Raw genomic sequence first — 12,796 nt, 5'->3', positions numbered from 1 at the left:
TGTCGCAGCCTTCATCCTCTCTTCCACCATTCCCATACTTCCATACCTTCAATCACTCATCCATACACCATTCCTAGCCTTTGCCGCATCCCCCCTACCAAACAAAATCCATTCTTAACCTAGAAATCCATCCAAAATCACCCCTAAACTCTTGTGCCGCAGCATAGCAAGGAAGAAGAGGAGAAGAAGAAGCCTTGGACGTTTGTGCATTCAAGTTGGAGTGTTGGAACGTTTTTAGGTGTAATCTATCTTTTGTTTTCAATGTTTAATTCAAGTTTTCTTTGTTTTGTTGTGAACATGAGAGGCTAAACCCGTTTTAGCTAGGGGAGGCTTTGAAACCATGATTATGTTTGTGATATGAATTGATTAATTCCAGTTGTGATTTCATAAATTGTGAATGCAATTTACTTAACCGTTTGATGGATAACTTATTATTGTATGTTGATTAGGGAGGCCTACTTAATTTGCATGCTTGAATTTGGTGCTAGAATATAAGGGAGTTTCACATAATCGTCACAAACTTATATTCACAAGTAGTTAAGGTTGTTTTCACGATCATGTTAAGTAAATTCCTAGTATGAGTATCATGAAGTCATAGTTACAAGTGCTTTGTCAATACTTATGATTTTCATAGAACGTAATGATCTTTGATTGTATCTCTATTATGATGTCATGTAGGGAACTTTTGAAGAATGCTTTGCGTTGTCGAATGCTGTCATCCAATCCAATAACTAAAGGAGAATCTGAGGGTTAATTAGTGACGTCATGGTTAATCTAGGGTGTTGAGGTTCATAGTTTATCGAAAAAGCAACTGGAAATCAATTTGTATTCGAATGTATCATGTGTGGAAAAGAATCCTCTAGCTAGTTAATCATCCATAGTTCTTCCCAAATTCGTCCAAATCTTATTTAAGCCTTTTAGTTACTTGTTTTTATCTTAAATTCATCAAAAACCCAATCCCCTTTACTTTGTTGAGTCAAATCTGTCATATTGTGTGTTTTTAAGTGTTTTGAGTCAAAACCAATTCTATTTTCGTCCAAATTAAGTCCTAGAGTCTAATTAGAGTCTATTTGATTGTTTTGTGTTGTTTTGAGTCTTTTGAGTTTGTTTTGAGTCATATAAGTTTAGTTAAGAGTCTTTGAGTTTGTTTAAGTGTTTTTAAGCATATATTTTGTATCTTTGAGTCAGTTTTCGTTAGATTAGCAATCCCTCCTAATCCCCGGCCAAGAACGATCCCTACTTATATCTTTACTACAATTGTCAAAAAGAGGGTTTAATTTGAGTGCTATTATTTATCACATCACCCAGACCATTAAATAATTCATAACAACAATTGAAAACCTTTTTTAGCAAAACCTATAACAAGGAAGCTTAGAAAGGTTCTGAGAATAAGCAACTGCAGCACAAGGAGGGCTTGAATCCCACCAATAGACACCGGGGTGCTCAACACCATAATTGGCCAAATAATCATCAACTTGATTACCTTCTCTAAAAATATGAGAAATCTGAACCTGCACAGAGGATAGTAAAACTCGACAGTTACGCCAACTAACCAAAAGCCTCCATGGGATAGATGTCAAGGAAGGTGAGGATGAAGAAAAAAGATGAACAACCAATGAAGAGTCACATTTAATCCATAAGGAATGCCAACCTATATCCCAAGCTAAAGATACAGCATGAATAACAGCATGTAGTTCGACATCCAAAGAAGAGGCCAAGCCTATTTAACCCGCAAAACAACTAAGAGAATTACCCATAAAATCTCGAAAAATACCACCAAATGCAGCCACACCAGGGGAACCTCTTGCAGCCCCATTAGTATTCACTTTGATCCAAGACTGAGAAGGCGGACGCCACAACACCTCAATAATTTTTGGAGCCTTAGCAGGACGTCCACGAACACCAATAGAATGAAGAATGCAAAGCTCTTCCACATAATTCTTCATACAGTCGAAATTGAGAGAATCAATTTCAAGGAGTTGACATTTAGTAGACCTTACAACATAATTGATGGAAACAACCTCCTCATGAAAACGAACAGTGTTGCGAGCATGCCAAATAGAATAAAAACCAACTCCAATCATACCCTACCAAAGCAGTTGCACTTGGGTACCAAAACCTTGTTGTAAAGGATAATGGAAAAAGCTAAAAATATCTTGAAATAAATATTGAACTCTGAATAATTCCAAAGCAGAAGACCAAATTTTACGTGCAAAAGAGCACTCAAAGAAAATATGTGAAGCAGTTTCCATACCTTCACAACAAAGAGAGCACATAGATGTTATAGCAAAACCCTCTTTGCTGCAAGAGATCATCAGTTAACATCTTACCATGTAAATACTTCCACAATGTAACCGAATTACGAGGGCGAAAGCAAGATTGCCAAACCCATCGATCCCATTGAACCACTGGTTGTTTATTACGTTTAAAATCATAAGCCAAAGATAAAGAAAGGTCACCATTTGAAGTAGACAACCAAACCATTTTGTCACCAATCCCATTCTTTGAAGGAAGCCCAATAGAAGAAATATCATCCCAAATGGGCACTAGCCATGAATGTAAAGTAGGTGGGGGAATCCAACAACCATCCACAATAAAATCAAAAACTTTAGCTCGAAAAGCCTTACATAAATCTGGTGGAATACCAAGCCTATCAACTATTGGAAAATCTAACCATCTCACATGCCAAAAATTAATATTTTGACCATTACCTATCACCCATTTTGATCCATGAAAAATATCTGAAAAAAGAGGGCGTAAACAAGGCCAAATGGAGGAACTCTTGTATGTAGAACACGGTTGTCCAAAACAATTAAAAAACCGACCTTGAAAAAACCGTGAAGCCATAGATGAGGTAACCAAAATATCCCAAAACTTTTTCAATAAAATGGCCTTATTTAAAGCTGGAAAATTACGAATGCCAAGACCTCCTTCATTTAAGGGAACACAACATTTTTTCCATGCCACAATAGAAAATCCACAAGAATCAGCACAACCCGTCCAAATGAAATTTCAAGTCCAATTACAAACCTGTTTTAATATCGTAGGTGGCCAAGAATAAACCGAGAAAGTATGAGACAACATGCTTACCACAACTGACTTGACCAAAGTAACTCGACCAGCCCTTGAGAGAGAGTGACCTTACCATTGAGAAAGACGAGAACGTATTCTATCTGCTAATGCTTGAAAATATGCCCTCTTAGGTTTGCCTTTAAAAATAGGAACCCCCAAATAAGTAAATGGAAGCTCAGCTTCAAAGACATTGAGCCAGGATAAAATACGCAAACGACGCGCCAATATAAATACAAGATTTACCTTTACTAATACATTGATGAGAATTCACACCATATTCTTCAATAAAATGCATAAGGTTCATAAGGCTGCGCTTGTCACCTTTGCAAAAAACCCATTATGTCATCTGCATAGAGAATATGAGAAGGAGCAGTCACTTCCCGTGGGGAAGAAATGGGTTTAACCTTTCCAGAATTTACAAGATCCACTAGACCTCGACTGAAAACCTCTTCAGCAAGACAAAAAAGGAGAAGGGATAGAGGATCCCCTTGACGAACACCCTTACTACATCCGAAAAATCTAACAGGTGAACCATTGAATAATATAGATAGTCGGGCTGAGGAAAGGATTACACGAACCAATTGAACAAAAGTGTCATGGAAACCAAAAGCTCTAAGCACCCGATCTAGAAAGTCCCAATTGAGAGTATCAAAAGCTTTAGCAACATCAAACTTAATAGCGACATTACCCCCAAAACACTTATTGTCCAATAAATTAACACACTCCGAGGCCAACAAAATGCAATCTGAAATATGCCTGCCCTTAAGAAATGCGTATTGATTCGGCAAAATAATTCAAGTAGCCACAAGAGCAAGCCTATCTATGAGAATCTTTGTAATGACTTTGAATATAAAATTAGCCATGGCTATCGGCCGAAATTGAGAGATAGAATCAGCCTCTTGGACTTTAGGAATTAGAGCTACAAAACTAGAATTCAAATTGGGTAAAATATAACCTGTCTTGAAGAAATCTTGGACAGCCAAAGAAACCTCAAATCCAACGAAATCCCAGCAAGCATGGAAAAAAGAACCACCAAAACCATCTGGACCTGGAGCACTATCTGGATTCATAGAAAATACAGTTTGTTTAATCTCCTCCAATGTGGGAATAGCCAGTAAAGTATCATTTTCAGGTGTAGTAACCAAAGGAGGAATAAGACGAGTAACCAAACCTGTATCAATAGCAAGGCCATCATCATGAAAAGCATTGAAAAAATGCTCCACCACATGATTGCGCAAAATCTCAACATCCTCAACCAATTCTGAACCGATACGCAGAGAAGATATAAAATTACGAGTCCTGCGAATTTTTGCCAAAGTATGAAAATAACTCGTATTACGGTCTCCATCTCGCAACCATTTAGACCGTGTTTTATCCTGCCAAAATTTTTCTTGAACTACCAGTGCATGAGACAAAGTAGAATGAGCTTGTAATTCAGCCCCATGACGTTCATCAGTAAAACCCTCTGTGGAGATTTCTAACTGAATTTTTTCTAAAGCCTCTCTAGCATTGTCCACGGCAACATTGACATTTCCAAAAACATCAGCATTCCGATGTCTTAGAATAGGCTTTAGCAACTTGAGCTTTTGTTGAAGAATAAACATAGGACAACCATAAACTTGAATAGACTGCCATGAATTTTTAACCAAATTAATAAAATCAGGATGATCTAACCACATGCGATGAAAGCGAAAAGGAGTAGGACCTTGAGCTGCAAACTTTTGAAAAGAAACTAGAAGAGGATTATGATCTGAAGAATGACAAACCAACGTGGAGCAATTGGTGATAGGCCAGGCATCCAGCCATGCAGTAGAACAAAAGCACCGATCTAATAACATTTCAATATGAGATGATATGCCACGTCCATTAGTCCAAGTGAAAGGGGAGCCCTTAACATCAATCGGAACCAAACCACACGTATCCACCATAGCTTGAAACTCCTCACATGCTATCCGAACAGTTGGTTGGAAATGAAAATTGCCCTGCATTATTTGTTAATTAACTAAACTGTATGCAGGCTTTTAATTACATTGGCCGTCAGAAAACGTCTTACCGTATGTTGAATTTCTTGAATTTCCCTTTATTTGGGTTTCCTCTATCCTTTTTGGGTTTGATTGGGAGTTTATAAATTAGGGTTTTTGGGGATTTTAAGGTTTTCTGACTCCTTTTTTCAGAAATGCTCAAATCATAACTGACTTTTTTGTTTCCGGTGGCCTCTGCTTGCATGCTCACTTTCTCAGTCGATGAGTTCATAAGAAAGGTATATATTGGTTTGATGCATTTTCATTCTACAAAACATCTAAGATTTAAAAAAAAAAAAAAAACAACTTATTGGCTTAATTTTTATTTTCGGTTGTCATTTTTATTACCGAGCACCCACTACGGAGATTATTACTTCCCTCCCCAACTTTTAACTGATCTCCATCTGCTTCGCCTAATTATTTAAATGCCTTAATCTCTTGAATGCTTCTTCTTTGCTTTTGCATCTATTTTTTGTTTTTAACATATTTTGTAATTGTGAAACAGGTATTGGATTGATTTTAGCAGGTGGATTTTTTGTTAATGTTAATCAAACCCGGACTTTTGTGTCAATCGAAATCATTGCTGCTGGGTTAGCTGAGGTATGATTGCTAGCTCTCTTTTGGAGCTTTAGTTTGCACTGACCAGTCTACCTAATTTCCTTTATTGTTTTTTGTTTTGCTTTTTACCAAGTTGAATGCTGGACTTGGGGTCTCAAGGTGATTTCTGCTTATTTCTCTATTTGTTACGGATGAGTGGATGCTTTGCTTTTCAACCTAGTGAACGAAGCTCTAGAGTTCAAGTTCGTACTCATCTTTCATTCTTTTTTATAGTTAGGTTGAAAATCATATTGATAGATTCTTTATTTAGTTGGTCCAATCTGTAACAGATGAGATTGTTTTGCTTGACATTTCAATAAAAATTTGATCTTTTTTTTTTTTGTGTGAAATTATAATGGAATTGTAAGTCAAGTATATCTTACATTTTTGTTGCATACTCAACCTTCCCACAACTATTATATAGTCTCCTGACTAGATGGATTTGTATAATTTCCTAGATCTATCCTTTTTGTTCGTTCATAATTATGTTGAATGTTTTTCAAGTTAAATGTGTCTTGTTCACGTAGTTAAGGCTGGTGCATTCAAATCTTGCAGGATCGCGCGAGCATTACTGGTAAATTCTAATCCAACTGCATTCTCAATCACCTTGTAAATTCAAGGCCCAATCCGTTATTTGACCCATTGATTCGTAGTAGTAGAACATTTTATCTTTATTTGGTACTTCTAAACAGATCTGTGGTCTTTCATAATTTGGCCAAATCACGGATGTGCATGTTAGATGTTACACTCGTGACCTCGTAATTGCATATTTACTCGAAAGGACTCCATCCAGCTATAGCCCGGAATCTTAGAGAATCCTTTCTCCGTGACCTTTCTCAATCTCCTCACGTCGTCCCATCTCTCGGTAGAAGCATAAATTTTGGCAAGAAGAGCGTAGTAACTGATAGGAACATATTTATGCTGCTTAGTTATATTGTTTCCTTACATTTAGTTAGCTAATTACTAATTATTATAGTGTTTTAAGCTATTTTTGTGTGTTTGTGGGTCCTAATAACAAAGTTGGCAAGAAAAGACAATTTTGAGCCTTTTAGAGCAGTCTTGGGCTTATTATGGATAACTTGTATATGGAGCAAGGTGAATGGACGAATTTGGAGCCAAAAGAGGCTAGAAACATGCTACAAATCGAAAACAAGTTCAAGACAAAGAAGATAAGGAAAGAGCAAGAAATATGGAAACTTATCCTACCAACCTTATCTTATCCAAACATTATCCTATCTTATCCTAACCTAATCTTGTTCCACCTTAATTCTAGCTGCAAGTGGACCTAAATACATGATTTCTAGAAGTCTTATCTAATCCTAAAAGAGTGCCGCACCCTTCCCCCTTTTATTTCTTCTAGAAGACCCAAAATCAGCCACAAAACACATAGTTTTTAGAAGGCCTAATTTTTGGCGAATTTCCCTACCCTTTTTCCTCTTGGATTCTGATTTGAATTGGCCCTTTTCCTCTTGGATTTGGATTGTATAACTCCATATCAGAAATTAATTGGGCTATGAATTATTCCCCAAGCCTTGTGCCGCACCCTAGGAGCCCTAATCCTTTGTTTCTGCTAAGTCTAACCCTAATTCTGATTTCCTAGGGTTTTGCCATGCTATATCTATATATATATGTATCTCAATTTTGCCACACCCCTTACACACCCTATGCAGCCATTCATCCTTCCATTGATTCATTCATTCATTCACACCACACCCCATACATTCAGAAACATAACTTGTGCCGCAACCTTGGGAGAAGAAGGAATTGTCGTGGCTTCCATAGGAGAAAGAGAACCTTGTGCCGCAAGTAATCTGCATCCATTGGAGACTTTCAGAGTTCTTTCTTCCCTCATTTTGTTTCCATGTTTATTTTAATTTTCTTTTCAATTGTTATGAACATGTGTACTTAAGTTTTTCTTAGTTAGAGGTGAATTCAAAGCCATGGACATATGTTTTATATGAATTGATTTCCTCCAGTTTTTGTTTCTTGAATTGTGAATGCAATTTACTTAACTGATTTATTGAGAACTTGTTCTTGTGTGTTGATTAAGGATGCATACTTAGTTTTCATGCATGAATTTGATGTTAAAGTATAAGGGAATTTCACCTAATCGTTATGAACTTATATTCACAAGTAGTAAAAATCACTAGTCATGATTGTGTTAAGTAAATTCTAAGCAAGAATATCATGCAGTTCATAGTTACGAATGCCTAGTCAATGCTTATGGTTTTCAAAAAGCTTAATGATCTTTGATTGTATCTCTATTATGCTGTTCATGTAGGGAACTTGATAAGAATAATTTGGTTGTCGATACGTATCCCATCCAATTCAATGAAACTAGGAAAGTCTGAAAGTTAATTTGTGCTTCTCACAATTAATTTGGGGCATTGTCATTCATGGTTTAAAGGGATAATAACTGGAAATCAATTTGTGTTTCATATGTGCATGTGTGGAGAAGGACCCTCTAACTAGCCTTTTACCCATTCAATTCACCTAATTTAGTCTCTAATCTATTTGGTTTTGCAATCTGCCTAATTTAATTAATTTCGTCCAAATCGGCTCCTCCTTTTATTAAGTGTGTTAGATTAGTTAAAAAAGTGTTTGAATATGTCCAATTTAGTGTTTTGAGTTTAAGTTAGTTAAAATTCGCCCAAATAACTTGTTAGGTCTAGAATTGAGTCTTTTTAATTGTTTGTTGTTGTTCTGAGTGTTTTAAGTTAGTTTTGAGTCTATAGAGTCTAGTTTAGTGTTTTTGAGTCTTATTTGAGTTGATTAGCATCCCTAGTTAATCCCCGGTTTAGAACGATCCCTACTTGCATATATACTACAATTGTCACAAATAGAGTTTAATTTGTGTGTCAAATTAATTTTCACATCAGTAACTGCTTTTTTTAGGCTCCAAATTAAAAGCAATTCCGAGCAGCAATCTCACCAAAATCAACATTGTTATGTAATGAGCACGCAAGAAGCAAAGCTTTCCCAAACCCCGGCTTGAGGTTGCATTGGCATGCCACTTATTAGCTGAACCGCTTTCTCCAACTGTCCTGCCCTGCCTAAAAGGCTGACAATGGTTCCATAATGATCACCCGAAGGCTCAAGTCCATGGTCCTTGATGGAGTTAAAGCATCAGTAGCCTTGTTCGACCAAACCAGCATGATTATAGGCAGTTAGCAGCTCAGTGTATGTTACCACATTGGGACAAATTTCGGCATTTACCCTCTCTTCAAACAACTTGGTTGCTTCAACTGCCTTGCCATTTATGCTGCATCCCAAGATCATTGCAGAATATGCAACTACACATCTCTCTTTTTCAAGCCATGAAGCAACTTATTTGCCCTATCAACATCTCTGCATTTTGTGTACAAGTCAACTGAAGCAGTAGCCGAATGATCATCTAACTCAATTCCATGCTTAGTCATGTACGACTCAATCCATAACCCAAATTTCAAATCTCCTAGCTGCGAACTAGCAGATATAACACTAGCCAAAGTCATCTCCTTTGGTTGAATATTCAACTCCGGTTTAAGCATCTCGTTGAGCAGTTCGATGCCCTCCTTTGGTTGGCTATTTTTCGCATAGCTAGCTCTCATGGCATTGAACAAGAGCACATCTGTCTCATTCACCTGATAAAAGAGCTGACGAGCAATGATAAGATCAAAGTTCTGGAACCCTATCTCAACCTGCAAGTAGCAAGAAGATAGCAAATGAGGCATGGAGGAGCAGAGGTTGAAGATGAAGAAGGAGAACTGAGCTCCTGAATATTTTTGTGACATTGTATTTTATCGAAATTGACCGTTACAACCAAATGATCCCAAATCATGCTTTATAATACCCCATACAATACTTGCCAGCTGACATTCTAACAGAGTCCCCTAATTACAAGTGATGACCCTAAATACAACTACCTGGACTCTTAATTTGTGATCAAGACAATCACAATCATAACAAGCAGAATGAACATTGCCGCACTTTGAGTACGCATTAATCATCGCTATCCAAGGAACATTCTTTCTTAATGCCATGTCATAAAAAATGCTTCTAGCCGATTCCATTCTTTCATATTCCACATAACCACTAAACATTGGCATTCCAAGAGGCCAAACTCCTCTCAGGAATCTGTTGAAACAAGAAATACGCCTTGTCCATATTTCCCACCCTCGCATAACCGGAAACCATGGAATTCCAAGACACAACATCCTTATTCGGAATCTCATCAAGCACCACCTGAGCTTCTTCCATATCTCCACTTTTCAAATACCCCGACAAGATAGAATTCCAAGAAACCGCATTCTTCTCCGTCATATTCCATTGAACACTGTCCGTGCAGTTTTCATGTCACCAAGTTTCATATACAAATTAACAAGCGCAGTTTGTACATAAACAGACCAGCAAAACCCAACTTTAAAAACCTGGGCATGGATCGAAATCCCATCCACATCATTCAAAATCCTAGCACACGCCTTCAGAGCAGAGGACACAGCAGAACTAGATGGCAAAGTCCGAGCCTTGTTATCTGAACATAAACAGAGAAAGCCGATTTGTACCGCATGGAGAGAGAAGAAACGAATGGCGTAGCCCCATGAGAATGCATCTGGTTTTCATATCGTGAAGGATTCAGTGCACGCAGCGGAATGTACATCCAGTGAAGGTGACATTTGAGTGGAGGACTTGGCGGAGCAGGAGGGTTTCGAGGTGGTTGAAGGGTCGGTGGACTTGTTTTAGTTGCTTTAGGGTTAGAGATTTTTTCAGTAGAACTATAAGGTTTTGACCATTTGGGTTGATCTTGTTGTTCCCTTCATGATTAGCATAATGTAGTGAGAACTAGGATCCAGTTTTCCAAGTCTCCAAGGGGGCGTTTGTTGCGCCGGACTATCTCGGACTGGATTAGCTTCAAGGACTAAGCTGGACTGGCTTAGACTAGACTAAACTGGAATAACTTAGTGAAGCGTTTGGTGCAGTATTAGACTAAGAAGCTAGATAATAACAAATTCTAATATTATATTATTTAATATATAAATTATTAATATTTTATTATGATCTTATCTTTTTCTCCATCTTTTCCTACCATTTCCGTCCCACTCTTTTCCTCTTCTCTCATCGTCCCACCCTTTCCCTCTTTTTTTCCTCTCAGACCTTTCAATTCATGTCTCTTTCTCATTCCTGGTCAAACTCCTTACTGATGCTAGTCTTTATTTCTCTATTCTCCCTCCCTCTCTAGCTATGCATTGTTCAAACAGAACCTCACGGCTCCAATTTTCCCGACGAGTTGCAGGTTTCCCGATGTGTTTTCCGACCAACCCTCGTTAAATTTGATGAAGTTAGCACCGCCAAAAAATTCATCACCATCCCTGGACCAAGATCTTATCTTTGCATGCTTGAATCTATCATGGATTTGAAGAAGCCCAAACAGGGCGAGTGTGACATCCCACATCGCCCAGGGAAGTGATCCTTATATGTATATTCTCATCCCTACCTAGCACGAGGCCTTTTGGGAGCTCACTGGCTTCGAGTTCCGTAGGAACTCCGAAGTTAAGTGAGAGGGGGGCTAGAGCAATCCTATGATGGGTGACCCACTGGGAAGTTACTCGTGAGTTCCCAAAAACAAAACCGTAAGGGCGTGGTCGGGGCCCAAAGCGGACAATATCGTGCTACGGTGGTGGAGCGGGCCCGGGAAGTGATCCGTCCCGGGCCAGGATGTGACAATTTGGTATCAGAGTCTAACCCTGGTTGTGGTGTGCCGACGAGGACGTCGGGCCCCTAAGGGGGGTGGATTGTGATATCCCACATCGCCCAGGGAAGTGATCCTTATATGTATATTCTCATCCCTACCTAGAACGAGGCCTTTTGGGAGCTCACTGGCTTCGAGTTCCGTAGGAACTCCGAAGCTAAGCGAGAGGGGGGCTAGAGCAATCATATGATGGGTGACCCACTGGGAAGTTGCTCGTGAGTTCCCAAAAACAAAACCGTGAGGGCGTGGTCGGGGCCCAAAGCGGACAATATCGTGCTACGGTGGTGGAGCGGGCCCGGGAAGTGATCCGCCCCGGGTGGGGATGTGACACCGAGACTTCTAGGCCATTTTCCGACCACATTTTGGCCTCAATTCAGGTAAAATCGTAATCTTGTCACTCCCAGCTTCAATTTGGTATATTTTATATGAAAGTTGGTTGTGAAATGGATCTGAAAGAGAGTCGGAAAGTTAATGATTGATCTAGGTGACTGGAGATGACGAGGAGTCTGTCAGGAGTGGTCATTGAGCATGACGAGGACAAGAAAGAGAGGATAGTCTTAGCTAGTCCCATGGTTATTGGGGGGGTCTCGCTAAGACCTCTTAGTGAAGGGTTTTGTCTATGCTAGTCCCCTTTAGTCTCATTAATGTTAGTCCCAGCATGGAACAAACACAGTATTGGACTAATAGCTAGTCTAGTCCAGTCCAGTCCGACTTAGTGAGGGCAAACAAACGCCCCCCAAGTTTCTAGGAAAGTTTGTACTTCCAGGTAGTTGCGGAGTGGGGATTCGATGGGCTTGGGCTGAAAGGCCTACTAAAGATTTACAGTGGCGCCAAGTACAAATTAAATCCTTGGGCCATTTTTTTTGTTTTGTCGAAAAGGATTATTTCAAACCCTTAACCTAGTTTAATTCTAACCAATTTTCTCATGAGTAATTTTATTCTTACCACAATTTTATACCGCATTTCTTTACCATCTTAGGTGGCAAATAAGTTGGACAAGCTACATCATTTAATTTCAATCTTTTTTATTAATTAAAATACTTAAATAATCTTAGGTGGAAGAATGAGACTCCTTCTATACCACAATCATCATTTAATTAACAATCTTTTTATTAATTATTGATTAACATTTTGATTAAATGCTAATTAATTTAGATGATGTGGCTGTCCAACTCATCTGCCATCTCAGATGACACACTCCAACCGAAATCAAGGCGTGTTGGCCGTCACGCGAGGGTGACGTAGCCATGTGCATAGTGCGGAAGCAATATTGATATAGAGAAATACGAATAAATAAAAAGCAAGTTACCAGCAATACTAGCTAAGAAAAGGTGCTAGTGCGAGATTAAGTGTGAAATACACAACCAGAGCATAAGTA

General features: G+C 38.7%; 1 pseudogene; it reads right to left on the bottom strand.

Annotated features, from left to right (window-relative positions):
• Nucleotides 1-1,346: 1,346 nt before the first annotated feature.
• Nucleotides 1,347-10,298, bottom strand: LOC125470669 (annotated as a pseudogene).
• Between the last annotated feature and the right edge of the window lie 2,498 nt (nt 10,299-12,796).

The sequence above is a fragment of a genome, unplaced genomic scaffold, assembly GCF_019419815.1.
Source record: "Pyrus x bretschneideri cultivar Hongxiangsu unplaced genomic scaffold, Pyrus_bretschneideri_v1 Contig101, whole genome shotgun sequence".
Taxonomy (NCBI): Eukaryota; Viridiplantae; Streptophyta; class Magnoliopsida; order Rosales; family Rosaceae; genus Pyrus; species Pyrus x bretschneideri.
The sequence above is the reverse complement of the archived record's forward strand: the minus strand, read 5'-3'. Positions and strand labels throughout refer to the sequence as shown.